Consider the following 15864-nt stretch of genomic DNA (forward strand, 5'->3'; position numbering starts at 1 on the left):
GGTGCCTCCAGGATGACGTCATAATTCGTCAAGTACAAAACTTCATCCGATCAAGATGAAATTTCTTGAGCATAATCAAGTTGCCCTGGAATAGACTGCCCACTTTTTAACTCTCTAGGCCCAAGGCCTCCATTATGACGTCATAATTCGACAAATACAAAACTTCATCCGATCAAGATGAAATTTCTTGAGCATAATCTAGGAATAAATTAGTTTAGAAAACAAATAATGATGACGTCATCAGTCACGTGGTTCGGCCGCCATATTTTTTATTCCGGCAAGTCCTCGGTCTCTGACCGATTTTTCATCTGTCTGTCTGTTTGTCTGTTTGTGCGCAGTACTACGTCTACATCGTTGCACATAGAATCGCCATACTTTACACACATATTTGTCTTGAACTGGAATAGACTGTGCCCAATTTTTCACTCTCTAGGCCAAAGGCATCCATTATGATGTCATAATTCGATAATTCGATAAGTACAAAACTTCATCCAATCAAGATGCAATTTCTAGAGCGCCATGTCGGCATAAACTGGTGGAGAAAAAAAATAATGATTTAATGTAAAAATGTCAAGATTGTAAAACATAGCCTTTGTTTACACACTAATGAGTTGCGAGCCAACACTAAGAGCGAAAGTTTTACAATAATTCAAATTCGGGAGACAAACTTAAAGGGTGAAACTGGAACTTATAAACAAAAGTCAAAAACAAACTTTTTGTCACATCCTTGTAGCTTTTCCCATGTTACATGTCGTTAACTGTGAATTGGAGTTGTCATGTTAAGTTGGTATTTTTCCTTTTTCGTATGCTGATTGAACTTAGACAGTACTGTTTGTCATTTTGCACCATTTCATTAGATGATGAAGAACGCGTGTCCAACTGGGTAAACAAAACGCTGCTGTGGAGCGTCAATTCCCCAAACCTTTCAGCAGGCTGTTAAAACATTGCAAATTGTAGAGCCAGTGATTTTCCATTTCCAAGAAACCTAGATTATGTTTTAGTAATTAAATTCAGTTTGTGTTCTCTCCAAGCTTCTTCACCTGACTGTTCCAAGGAGTTGGGTCCAAGAAATCCCGGTTGAATGTCTCCATCCCTCTTTCTCAGCAGCATAATTTGGCACACATTCAATATATGTAATAAATACAAGGAATGCCTGTTTACTATTGTTTACAGCTTCCTACCACCGTACACTGGCCTTAAAAAAGAATGTTTATGGCTTCTTACCATGGTACCACGTCCGTAAACGACAAAAACTCACATTCACTTCTCTAATCATACCACCAGAAGATCGAGAAACACCAGCTCCATTGGAGAGCGAACGGGCCCATGCAAGATCACATGAAAACGCCAGTGTCTCGGTGATGTGACCATCCTTGAGTTGAGGTGGTCATTCTCCAATAAAGCTTAGATTATGAAGGGCTGCAGAGGCTGTTGTCCTTCTGGCAGGTTCTCTCATCTCAGCCAATGGACTCTGTAGTTCTGTCAGAGGGGTCATTGGGTTCTTGGTCACCTCCCTGACCAAGGTCCTTCTTGCCCGGTTGCTCAGTTTGGTCGGACGGCCAGCTCCAGGAAGAGTCTGGATCGTTCAATATTCTTTCCATTTCCTAATGATGGAGCTCACTGTGCTCTTGGGAACTTTCAACACTCTATAAATTATTTTATACCCTTCCTCAGATCTATGCCTCAATTAATTGAATTTACCACAGGTGGACTGCAATCAAGGTGTAGAAACCTCTCAAAGATGATCAAGAGAAATGGGAGGCACCTGAGCTCAATTTCAAGTGTCATAGCAAAGGGTCTGAATACTTATGTCGATGAGATATTTCAGTTTTTTATTTTTAATAAATTTGCAAAACTTTCCAAAATCCTGTTTTCTCTTTGTCATTATGGGGTATTGAGTGCAGATTGATGAGGGAAAAAATGAATTTAAACGATTTCAGCATAAGGCTGCAACATAACAAAATGTGAAAAAAGTGAAGGGGTCTGAATACTTTCTGAATGCACTGTATATATTCTGGGAATCCAGCTTCAAGTGTGCTGTGTTCATTTGTTAAGTATATACAGTGTTAAATCCCCTTGTAATTCATGTTAAAGTACACTGACATATTTTAATATGTCCCTCCTGCATGTGATTTATGTTCAAGCGTCTCCATGAAGCTTGGATCAAATTTTAAAAAGGACAAGCTTTGCTTAGTTCGCTTATTGAGTTTCGGTAAACACAACGACAGTCGTGTGTAGAGTTATCCATGGCTCACCAAGCACTTTCACATCAGCTGAGTTACTTAAGAAAAGCGTTACCAGCACAAACACATGATGAGCTTCTTAAAACGTTTGCCATACCATTGGCTATTTCCATCTAACGTCTGAGATTGCTTAAATTATCCATGTTGTCTGAACACACTGGCGCCGGCAGTTTTTTTGTAACTGGCTGGCTGCCTATGCTGCTTTTCCGGCTTCCGAGTTATAAGTTATAAGTATGTTGGAATATGATATGCATTGTGTCGGTGCATTGCCATAAGACAACAATAGTGTCATACTGACATATACAGTTCCCTCCATGAGTATTAGAACAGTGAAGTCAAAATTATTGTTGCTATCTACTCTCGTAATTTGGATTTGAATTCTAAAGATGAATAAGAGGCAAGAATACAGAAGGTCATCTTTTATTTATTGGTATTTCTATGTGTATATGTTTTACCTTTGTAGAACAATAGCACTTTTCATGTTCACTATATTCATATATATATATATCAGAAATCGTACCGCAAAAGGATGAAAAGGGGGGTCCATGTACCAGTGATTTTGACAGACACCCCATATTTTTAGAGCTTTAGACTTTTGATATGTTATCTGGTATATATTACTGCATACAATTTCGCACTGATATGTAGTGTTGCAGTTTTTTCCTATCTGGCCCCATATTTGGGCTAAATGGCTTGGACTAATAAGTGAATAATTGAAGGTGGTATGTCTGTCATGGAGATTGTAAAGTGTATATGAATAAGTTAATATTGAAGGTGATGTGTAGGTAGTGGTGTGTGTGTGTGTGTGTGTGTGTGTGTGTGTGTGTGTGTGTGTGTGTGTGTGTGTGTGTATATATATATATATATATATATATATATATATATATATATATATATACACACAGTATATGAAAATATATGAATATATATAAATATAAGAATATATATAAATATATGAATATATATAAATATATGAATATATATAAATAGAAGAATATATATAAATATATGAATATATATAAATATATGAATATATAAATATATAAGAATATATATAAATATATGAATATATATAAATATAAGAATATATATAAATATATGAATATATATAAATATAAGAATATATATAAATATATGAATATATATAAATATATGAATATATATAAATATATAAATATATATGAATATATATAAATATATAAATATATATGAATATATATAAATATATAAATATATAAGAATATATAAAAATATATGAATATATATATAAATATAAGAATATACATAAATATATGAATATATATAAATATAAGAATATATATAAATATATGAATATATATAAATATAAGAATAAATATAAATATATATAAATATCTGAATATATATAAATATATGAATATATAAATATATATGAATATATATAAATATATGAATATATAAATATATAAGAATATATAAAAAATATATGAATATATATATAAATATAAGAATATATATAAATATATGAATATATATATATATATGAATATATATAAATATATGAATATATATAAATATAAGAATATATATAAATATATGAATATATATAAATATAAGAATATATATAAATATATGAATATATATAAATATAAGAATATATATCAATATATGAATATATATAAATATAAGAATATATATCAATATATGAATATATATAAATATATGAATATATATAAATATATAAATATATATGAATATATATAAATATATAAATATATATGAATATATATAAATATATGAATATATAAATATATAAGAATATATAAAAATACATGAATATATATATAAATATAAGAATATATATAAATATATGAATATATATATATATATTAATATATATAAATATATGAATATATAAATATATATAAATATATGAATATATATAAATATATGAATATATATAAATATAAGAATATATATAAATATACGAATATATATAAATATATATAAATATCTGAATATATATAAATATATGAATATATAAATATATATGAATACATATAAATATATGAATATATATATATATAAGAATATATAAAAATATATGAATATATATAAATATAAGAATATATAAAAATATAAGAATATATATAAATATATATAAATATCTGAATATATATAAATATATGAATATATAAATATATATGAATACATATAAATATATGAATATATATATATATAAGAATATATAAAAAATATATGAATATATATATAAATATAAGAATATATATAAACATGAATATATATAAACATATGAATATATATATATATTATATATATATATATACATATATATATATATATGAATATATATAAATATATGAATATATAAATATATATAAATATATGAATATATAGAAATATATGAATACATATAAATATATGAATACATATAAATATAAGAATATATATAAATGTAAGAATATAACCCTATCTATAACAGCTCGATAGTGGTAAAGAGTATATAAATAAATAATTGATTCATAGTTGTGTTGGTGGTGGCGATGTTAAAGTGTCTATGAAGAAATGATGATTCTCAAAAGCACATACAATTCTATTCTCCAGCATAAAAATTAAATGTACTATTCTCTACCATAAAAATTGTTTTAAAATCACAAATTGGCTCCAATCCCACAATAATTTTTATCTTACCCACATATGATTGCATATACCACGGAATGTGAAAGAAATGCATCGTCATTTTCGAGTGGAGGCTGTGGACCGATGCACCGACCGACGGTCCGACAACACCAAAAAAACAAGTCCCCAGCCTGGAATGACACCCAGTCGGGGGCTCAAAACAAATTCAATAATGACCTGGTGGAATTGGGTCTCAAATAACTGATGCAAAGAGTGCACATTGGACAGTTAAATCTTGATGTGAACAATTACTCCTCAATTGCCCTGCTGACTGCCAGAACATTCTGAAGTTGTCTAAAGCCGCTGTCTGCATGGAACAGCTCCTCGATAAGTCTCATAACTTGTAAATTAAATAAATAATTTAAAAGTTTTAATACATTTAATGTCCTCACATTTTAAATATTACCACATTACTAGCTTTTGGCCCGAAGAGGTATGCCAAGAGCACACTGACAAAACACCTACATAGTTAACCGTTTAATATTTCACTGGGACAATTCATGAACGGAAACCTTCAACATACATCATTATTGCAAATCGATGCAGAATGGATCGACAACGACCATGATTAAAGGACAGATGTAGGGCTGGTTTCACATGATAATTTATTGTGACCATCCCTACCTTGTTTACATACTTTTTGGCAAATCATCCTTACATCCTTTTGCAATTTTTAAAATGCTTCTTATTACCTGTATCTCTCAATACCACTCAGGTTATAACTTTGTTGCTCAGATTATAAGTTATGGACGAATTATGACAAACCTATGTGGATGAGTTGGTTTGATGACAAGAATAAGCAATTCGATTTTGGTTCAGGTCTGGATCCAGTTCCACCCGAGCAGTGGGATACAAAATACAAAACGTGACCTGTTCGGGCTGTTGGGAGGTTGCGCTCCACCGCCATTCTCGTTTTTTGTTTTGTATTATTAGCTTATCCCATGCGCAGCAGGAGATGGGGTATTGTAATCACTTCTGTGTGTCTGTCTGTGTGTGTGTCTGTGTCTGTGTGTGTGTGTGTGTGTGTGTGTGTGTGTGTGCGTCTGTCTGTCTGTCTCTGTCTGTGTGTCTGTCTGTCTGTCTGTCTGTCTGTGTGTGTGTATATGTGTCTTTCCGGGCAGTAACTTGTTAGCATTTGAGCTATTGTCGTCAAATTTTCACCAAACCTTTACTCCAACTTTAGTTTTATATGTAGCAGATGGGAGCGACATTTTTTCCCATGCAATCCCTACATAGAGAGTACTAGCGTACTCTCTGATAATTCGAAGAAAGGAAGTTCATAATTTTGTCAAAAAGTCAAAGGTCAGTGTCACATAAAATCATCAATATTCATCCAATTGACCTGAAATTTTAAGAATTTGCAATTTGTGTCACCAAGTTGGTTCACCAATCAAAAGCAACAAGCTGATTGTTGTTGTTGTTTTTTTTTTAGATCAAATGGTCAAAGGTCGTTTTGCAAAATCACCAATTTTCACCTGATTGACCTGACATTTCAGGAATTTTCATATCGGATCACTGAATTGGTTCACTAATCAAAAGGGAGGAGTCGATTGTTTGTTTGTTTGTTTGTTTTAAGATTAAAAGATCAAAGGTCAACGTTGCATAAAATTGTCAATTTTTGTCCAATTCACCTGAAATTTTAAGAATTTTAATATTGGGTCACAAAATTGGTTCACCAATCCAAAGCTAGAAGCATTTAAAAAATTTTTTTAGATCTAAAGCTCAAAGGTCAAGGCCGCATAAATCATCAATTTTCATTTTGTATTAAAAAAAAAAAATTCGTTATTTTGAGCGTATGAAAGAAGAAGAAGATTACTGAATACAAAAGGGTGCGGACGGGCTTTCGCATTTTCACATGCTTTCGAGTTAAAACATTTGTTTAATATTCAAGTGTATTACAAGTCATTTTTTTTTTCTGGAAATACATTTGAAAGCGTAATTATGATCATTCTGGTTTTTATCAACACATTTCAATCCCTTTCAATTGAAACAGGTAGATATTTATGAATAAGAAGTCCTGAGGTTTGGTCCAGAGAATGACCACATTTGGTATAAAAACAGCACACTCCCAGGCTCGTGTTAATGTAAATTTTAACAAATACAGTACTTGTGATCATTGCACATTGGCCCTTTTGGGCAGTAGCACATCATACAGCCCTTTGAAGATCTGTTCACTCAAAGCTACAATTTTACAAATGAGTGCATCACAGTGCTTGCATCGATAACAATGTATTATGACCATTAGCAACGGTACCCGCCCTATGGGCGGGGCTTCAATTGGGAGGCCCAAATGATAAGGCAAAATATCAGAAATTGAAGGCTTTTTTTATTTTAAACGATTTATATAAACATCCGTTAAATCATTTCACGCAAATCATCAAAATCTAAACAGTATTTGTAGAATTTCAATAAAAGCCACATCACTGTTCATGTGGGTAAATATTATTCCATCGTGTTTGGAAAAACTGGAAAATTGGGGGAAAAATTGGGAAAACAATATAGCCTATTTTACTCCAGGAGGTGCCGGGCTTACCCACCCAAAATTTCGTTGCGATCGGTTCAGCCGTTTTTGCGGTACCTGGGAACAGACGGACAGACAGACGTGGTTTGGGCATGGTTTGGTGACAGACATTTGGTGAATTATAGTAAGATCATTATGACCATAATAAGAAAATTCAAATAATAAGTAAATGTAAAATCAGTCCAGCTTACATCTTCCGAGAAACTTTGTCTTTGTGAAGAAAGTCCGGTTGTTTTCTCTTTCAGCTGAAACAACAAATAACCACTAGGAAAATAAACAGACGCTTTCTGAAAGTATAGAAGAAAAAAAACAACCGACAAAGCAAGTTCATAAGTAATGCTGATAGAAGTGATACAATGTCCATACCTTCTTTCCACGTCCACTTCAGCCTGAAGAAACACTTCAAGATCCTGATGATTAAGCTGAACTGAAAATGAAGTCTGTTGTTGATGAACATTAGCTCGGCCTGCACGAAACCCCCAGAAACGTTTGGTGCCATCCAACCGCAAGCATTTCGTCAAGGAGAAAATAATTACATTTTGAATCGCAAAATTTTCTTCATATCTTCATTTTTTATTTATTTGTATATTTTCATGTTTATAAAGGTACAAAATACCATGAAACATATAAACACTAATTATTTGCAAAAATCTGATGATGAGGCATTCTCGAACCCTGTTATTCATTTATTTAATTTCTTCTATCTGTTTACTTACTTTTTCTTCTGTCTACCTTTATACTTCTTTCACGTAAGCCAACATTTAAATAAGACATCGGCTCTCATTAATCCAGAGGGCAGAGCTCCATCACCTAAGGGATTGGCTGTGCGTGCTTGTGGCAAAGGGGGTCAGTGTTCTTTCCTGTGAAAGCCAGATCCATTTCCTTCCACAGGAACCAGAGTGCCTTCACCTAAGTGACCATTTCTACTGTCACGGAGCTAAGTACCAGGAGACTAATTGCAGCTCGAATCTCAGAAGACTGATTGTCGCACCAGGCCACAACTGACCTGATAACGATTCAACAAAAGCAATTGTTCGTAGCGAATAATCAAGTACAGCATGAAGGAAAATGTATTTTTGAATTCTGCAAAAGGCAAAAGCGAATTCATTTTTGCTATGATGAGAAATCCAATTTGGAGAGATCCAGGCGGAGGGGTGCAGTGCGATTTGGTATTGCTTAAACTTTTGACCTATAAGCATTCTTATTTCTAAGAGGCACTCTCGTCCAAACGTGATATGAAAACAAATCGATAATATGTCAAACGCACGAAAGGTTTACATTAATAAATACTGTACATGGGAACTTGGAGCTTAAGGAGATGACATTTGGCCCATCATGGCTGTGCGACACCGACGCTCGAGTACTCCCACTCGTATCAAATATAACTAATTATACAACAAACCCTTCAAGCATGACATTTATCTGGGGAAACAAGAAACGCAGGCCTAATCCTTTTCAAAATTCACGATTAGATCTCATCCATTACCTCTGCTGGTACTAGATTGGCAGATTTTAATACATGATCATGGATCAAATATGGACTAGACAGCTCAATGGTGAGCATGTTACCAACTGGCTAATTTGAAATTACAATTACACACTATCAAAAATTTGTGCCTACACTTCATACAGTGAGTGCATTTAATGCTCCAAAAGATTCACATCGCAGAAAATTTATGGCATTTCATCAAAGTGCACACACCATATGGTCGGTGACAGATGACTGCATTAGACAATGAATTGTAATTAAGGCAGCGGTGAGTCCCGAAAAAACATTAATGAATGAATTTGAGGCTATTGCAATTATGAGAAGGAAATGAAGCGTCATTTGCTGCTATGTGTCACTGTGATTGCTGGAGACTAATAATTGTTGCTAAACAGCAAGACCAGGCACAAAGCAGCCCACCATCCCACCCCTTGCCAGCCAATACTTTGTGCTTGCCCAATGTCTTTGCATCTTGCACAAATTTCAACACCTTTTGGAATTGATTTTCACTGCCGTTATTTCTCTTGGTGCACTGATCTGGTTTGGGTGCAACTTCATTAGAATGCCAATACCCGCAATAAATGCTTGAATGATAAATAAATAAATTAAATGCTGAAAATTAAATTCTGAAAATTAAATTATAAATTTAATATTTTAATTCTAAATCCATAAATTAATACTAAATCTAAAAAATAAAAATAAAAATAAAATTTAATCTAAATTTAAAATTTTTAATCGAAATTTAAAATTTTCTAAATTTTAATTTAAAATTTAAAATAAAATCGAAATTTAATAAAACTAAAAAATTTTAAATTAATATAAAAACTAAAACTAAAATTAATACTAAAAAACTAAATCCATAATTAATAAATTTTAATTAAAATTAGTTTAATTAATTTTAATTCTAAAAATTAAATGCTGAAAATTTAATTTAATGAAAATTTATTTAATAAATAAATTAAATAAAATAAATAAATTAAATGCAATAAATAATAAATGCTTGAATGTGGGGTGTTTCAATGCGATTATTTCTCTTGGTGCACTGATCAGGTTTGGGTGCAACTTCATCAGAATGCCAATACCCTCAATAAATGCTTGAATGACTTCCATCAATGAACTGGTAACTAACATTTTAATGCTGACTTCTCAGAAGAAACATGGAAGTTCAGGCTTACAATGTCATTACAGTATATATCAGGAAAGTAATTCCAGAAAGAGCCAACAGCATTGAGGGACATCATGAGTTTCTTCACTGATAACTACAGAATCACTCGGCCTACACAGGATTAAGTTTATCTGTTCCAATACTTATGCTCACCTAAAATTGGCGGACTGGACATGAAAACTGCTTTTCTTATACAAGGGTAAAACATATATGCGTAGAAATATGAAGCAAAAAAATCTGACCGTTTGTACTCTTGCCTCATTTTCATGTCAAATCAAAATTTCTGAACTATAGAGCAATAATAACAAATTTGGTTTCAATGTTCGATTAATTTTGGAGGGCACTGTATATATGCGTGTGTGTGCACAAAAATATTGGCACCCTTGCACACACACACACACACACATATATATATATATATATATATTGTTACGGATCCGGGGGACGGCACTCCCGTTAGCAAAGGGGGGATTAATCCCCTTGTCCTGTTAAGCTGGCCGTCTCCGCCGGTCCTGGAGCTATTACGTCACTTCCGGTCAGCGCTGAATAGGGTATTAGGCCAATTATTCCTATGATCTAATTATTAGCGCCTTCCGGTAAGCGAGGAAATGAGCCCCGCCCGAGCCGCGGATAAGATGGAAGATTGCCGAGCGGTTTAGCAATCCGCAGCTCGAGCCATTAACAAAGGACTAACCCAACTCCGAGCGTTTGGCCAAATCGTGCCACAGGTATTCAATCAGGGAAAAGACTAAAGCGATCGGGGGAGAATGAAACCAAAGTAAAGGAATACCAGATATTTATTAATCACTTTTGCGCATGCGCAAGATTGTTCGTCACGTCTCTTCAAAGCTGTCCCCACGCGCACGCTTTCGAAGTTAAGTAATTTTTCACAATTTCGAAGTTAAGCACGCTTTCGAAGTTAAGTAATTTTTCACAATTGTGTTTTTGTCGAATCTGTATCTTTCTTTCGGTGTATGTACCTATTGGGGTGACTTTAATAGGTTTCTCGGTGTTGGTTTTTCATACCTGTGTACAGAATCGTCGTTTTTTTCATATCGTGTATTCTGAGGCCTTGTGTAGTACTAGTAGGCTACTGTGTCAGCCCTTGGCTTGAGGCTTTTTTTTGTCTCAGCGGTTCTTCGATCGTGCTGCAAATTACTTTCGGTCTCTGTTTTTCACGGTCTTTTCACCCCACACTTCCTTGTTTTAAAATCTCAAAAAAAAAACCAAAAAAAAAATATTTTCCTTCACTGTTCTTCTCCATTTGTTCGTTCTTATTTGTTTGTTCGTTCTTCGGCCACGTTGTTCGTGATCACGTGATCACGTTGTTAAAAAATGTTTCATCTGTCCCCTGAAGAACTTTATTTTGTCATATTCCATAACACCTTTTTCTTCTTCTTCTATAAAAGGATGCTTTCGACTTGCTCACCAAATCTATTCATTCCAAAAAAAAATTCCATCTCTTACAGTGCATCTTTCATTCATTCCCTAAACTCTCCAGAACTCCACCCATCCTTCAGCGTCCTCAAATGTATTTTTGACTCGAATGTCTCAAGAAACTCATTTTGCAATAAATGTTCGTTTCACATTAATCGTACACTTTTCAAAATCCAATCTCACCCCTTCCCTCCAAATCTTCCCCATCACCCATCTCTTTCAAATCTTCCCCCTTGCCCCTCCCCCCCAAATCTTCCCCATCACCCATCCCTTTCAAATCTCCACCCTGCCCCTTCCCTCCTAAACTCCCCCCACACCCCTCCCCTCCGAGACTCTCCCTCACTACTCCCCTCCAAGACTCCCCTCTCACCCCTCCTCCTCAAAGCGTCCTCCCCGCTTGTTCCCCCTTCCAACTTTCACCTTCTTCTCCCTCAACCTTCTGCCTCACTCTTCCCCCTCCTCAAATAACACCTCACTGTACCTCACCCAATCACCATCAAACCTTTTGTCTGCCCCATTCTTCCCTTTCTCCAAGCTATTCTGTAATCTCTGACACACCTTCAACAGCTCTCCCTACCTCTTCCTCCTCTTCCACATCTTACCCTACCGCTCCCCCCCCCCCCCCCTGTTCTGTATCCGATGCTCCCCCTTCCTCTTCCGTAACAGTATGGACCTCAAACATCTGGGGCCTTCGCTCAAACTTAACTGATCTCTCCATACAGGTTGCTTCTGACAAACCAGACGTGATCTGCTTATCAGAAACTTTCCTCCTTCATGATGTTTCTGATTCCTTGGTATCTTTCCCAGGTTACTCCATCCTCCGGTATGATAGACCTGAGCCTCGTCCTGGAGGTGGGGTTGCTATCTTTATAAAAAAAACTCTTCCTCACTCGCCCTGCACTGCCCTCTCTCCACCTCACCCCCAGGAATACCTTTGGCTACGGCTTCCCCTTCGCTCCCACCTTTTGTTCATATGTGTGTTGTACCGTCCACCAAACAGTGAGTGCTCCATCTACATCTCGCTGTCTGATAATATGGACCAACTTCTATCTACCCATCCCAACTCTCTCTTCCTCATATGTGGTGAGTTCAACTGTCACCATGCCAGTTGGCTAGGGGTGGGTACCTCTCTCACCAGCCATGGCTCTTCAGCAAAGGACTTCTGTGACTCACTGGGACTGACACAATCTGTCAATTTCCCAACACGGATCTCAGTCAATGGAGCATCTTCTCTTCTGGACTTGGTTATGACTAACTTCCCTGAAAATGTCTGCTGCTCTTCTTCTGCTCCAATCGGCTCTTCTGATCATGTGCTTGTTAAAGTGGACATCTCTCTGACCATTCTCAGAGAGCCTCCTCAGCGTCGACGAGTCTGGCATTTCACTCAGGCCAACTGGCACGGTCTTCAAGCAGCCATCAATCATCTGGACTGGTCTCCCATCTCTACTGCCTCTGACATCAACTCATCCTGGGAATTCTTCCAAAGTAAATTGCTCTCTCTCATGCACAGATTTATCCCATCTCGTCTTCAGTTGTCATACCCTTCCTCCCGTCCATGGTACACGGAATCTTGTGGTGAGGCTATTGCCCAGAAACAACTTGCTTTCGTCTCCTGGAAAGCAAATCCAACAGAAGTAAATCTCATTTCCTTTCACAAAGCTCGAAACAAGTGTGTGTCCACCCTCAGGAGAGCCAGGAAACAATATCTCTCTGTTCTCAGGACCGAACTCTCTTATCTGTCTCCCTCTTCCAAATCCTGGTGGCGTCTGGTCAAATCTGTTTCTGGTGTTTGTTCCCCCTCCATCCCCTCCCTCACCTCAAATGGCCACACGGCTGACTCCGCACGTGAAAAAGCTGAATGCCTCAACTCTGTGTTTGCCTCTAAATTCTGTGTCCCAAACCCATCCCTCTCTGTACCCACCGTACCCAGTCGTACCCAGCTGCTCCTGGACTCTGTGTCCTTTCCTCCTGACAAGGTGGAAAAGTTTCTGTCAACCCTCGACTCTGATTCTGCAACTGGACCTGACGGCATCAGCCCACGGGTCCTAAAATCATGTTCTTCCACTCTTTCACTCCCTCTCTCTGTTCTCTTCACCCTCTCTTTTGCTCAAGGTCATCTTCCATCTGCTTGGAAATCTGCCAATATCACCGCTTTGCACAAAAAAGGTGCAAAAACAGATCCCAGCAACTACAGACCAATCAGCCTTCTCCCAATTATCAGCAAAGTCATGGAATCCATCATTGCTTCAGATATGAAATCTTTCCTCTTCTCCAATGGCTTGATCTCTGATCATCAATTTGGTTTCAGACCTGGACACTCCAATCTCGACATGCTGCTTCTGCTTTCTCAACAATGGATGGAGGTCCTCAATGCCAAACAGGAAATTAGAGCAGTCTCCCTTGACATATCACGTGCCTTCAATATGGTCTGGCACCCCGCTCTGCTCACCAAACTCTCCTCTTTTGGTATCCATGGAAATCTCCACGCATGGCTGGCGGACTTCCTCTCTAGTCGTAGTCAACGTGTGGCCCTGAATGGGTTTCTCTCATCTCCTCTTCCTGTTCAGGCTGGAGTTCCCCAAGGCAGTGTTCTGGGCCCTGTGCTTTTTCTGGTCTTCATCAATGATCTCTCTGACTCTCTTGAAAATCCTCTCTATCTCTTTGCTGACGACTCTACTCTCTGTCGCTCCATTCTTCATCCCTCAGATCGGCAGTCTGCAGCCTCCTCACTCTCTGCAGACCTTGACAAAATCACAGACTGGGCAAACAAGTGGAACATGTCTTTCAATCCTGACAAATCTCACACTCTTACGATGTCTCTCCGAAAAGACCGACTGGACAACCCTCCCATCCACTTTCTGAATAATCCTCTCCAAGAAGTTCTGTCACTCAAGCTTTTGGGTCTCACTATCTGCCATGATCTTTCCTGGGAAAACCACATTTCAAATCTGGCCTCCAAAGCCAGTCACCGACTGGGCATCCTCCGTCGTGCGAAGTCCTTCCTTGGCACACCTGAGCTCCTCACCACATACAAGGCTTTCATCCGCAGCTCAATGGAATACTGCTCTCCCCTCTGGGCTGGTGCTCCTGCCTCACACCTAGCTCGCCTTCACGCTGTTGAAACCAAAGCATTCAGAATCATTGGAATCTCCCGCGATGAAGCTAACTCCAAGGGCCTCTCACTCACTCACCGCAGGCAGGTTGGTGGTCTTTCCATCTTCTACCGACTCCTCTCTGGCCTTGCCCCCCCCCCCCCCCCCAGCTCTCTCTGGGCTCTGTCCTGCAAATATTCCTACAGGTCGCACAAGATCTGCCTGCAACCCTCTTATGGTTAAACTGCCAAAATCAAGACTCTCTGCTCACCTTCACTCCTTCATTCCTCTTTTCTCCCGCCTCTGGAACAAACTCCCTCACTCTCTTCAATCCCACTCCACCCTCCAAGTCTTTAAAACAGCTGTTCACCACCATCTCTTATCTTCCCCCATCCAAAACCTTGATCTTTTCTACCCCGCTAATTTCACCCCAATTCCACTTTTTTGAAATACCAACTTCTGTCCAGGAAGTCCTTGGTGTCCTTGTGTTTTATGTTTTATACCTCTCCCCCCCCCCCCCCTTCCCATGCCTCCTCCCCCCGGGCCCTCTCCCTTCCACACATCTCCCTGCTCTCGGATGTTGTGTTTGTGTGCTTCCCCTTCTCTCCCCATCTTGTCTTCCGCTCCCTCTTTTTGGGTATTTTGTTTGTCTGGTTGATTTGTTTGTGAAGTAAATGTTTGCTCTTTCACGAGCCTCGATTCAGTATACAAAACAAAAAAAACAAAAAAAAAATTATGCACACCAACACCAAAGAAGAAACGAAAGGGAATGCGCAGTGAAGAAGAACAAGCAGATACACAGGGCAAGCCTTACACAGTCTTATATTATAACCCCGGACAAACAAACAGACTTACACGACAGGGAATGGCAGGAAGGAATGGCTGGAAGGAGGAGAAGGGTCCAGGCAGACAGTAGGGCGTTGAGGTCCGGCTCCAGGAGTGGACTCGCGTCGTGGCGGGAAACCCTGGCAGGCAGCGAGCGCATATCATGGACCGCGAGCAGACGTTGCATATATCGGGGAAACTGGGATACGGCGTACGTAATATGTGGCTCGTGCCAACGCTCTCTCTCTCTCTCGAACAAGGTTCGTATCATCAACGGTCCCCTGCGCAGTCCGTTACCATCAGCAGTTCGTGGCGCAGCTTGTACCACAAGCAGTCCGTGGCGCACTCTCAGCTCCGCTCCAGCTTATCGACCCGAACTCCTTCTCACCTCATCCGATCTCCTTCTCACCTCATCT

The sequence above is a fragment of the Myxine glutinosa genome, chromosome 11 (assembly GCF_964187855.1).
Source record: "Myxine glutinosa chromosome 11, kmMyxGlut1.1, whole genome shotgun sequence".
In the NCBI taxonomy this organism is placed as follows: Eukaryota; Metazoa; Chordata; class Myxini; order Myxiniformes; family Myxinidae; genus Myxine; species Myxine glutinosa.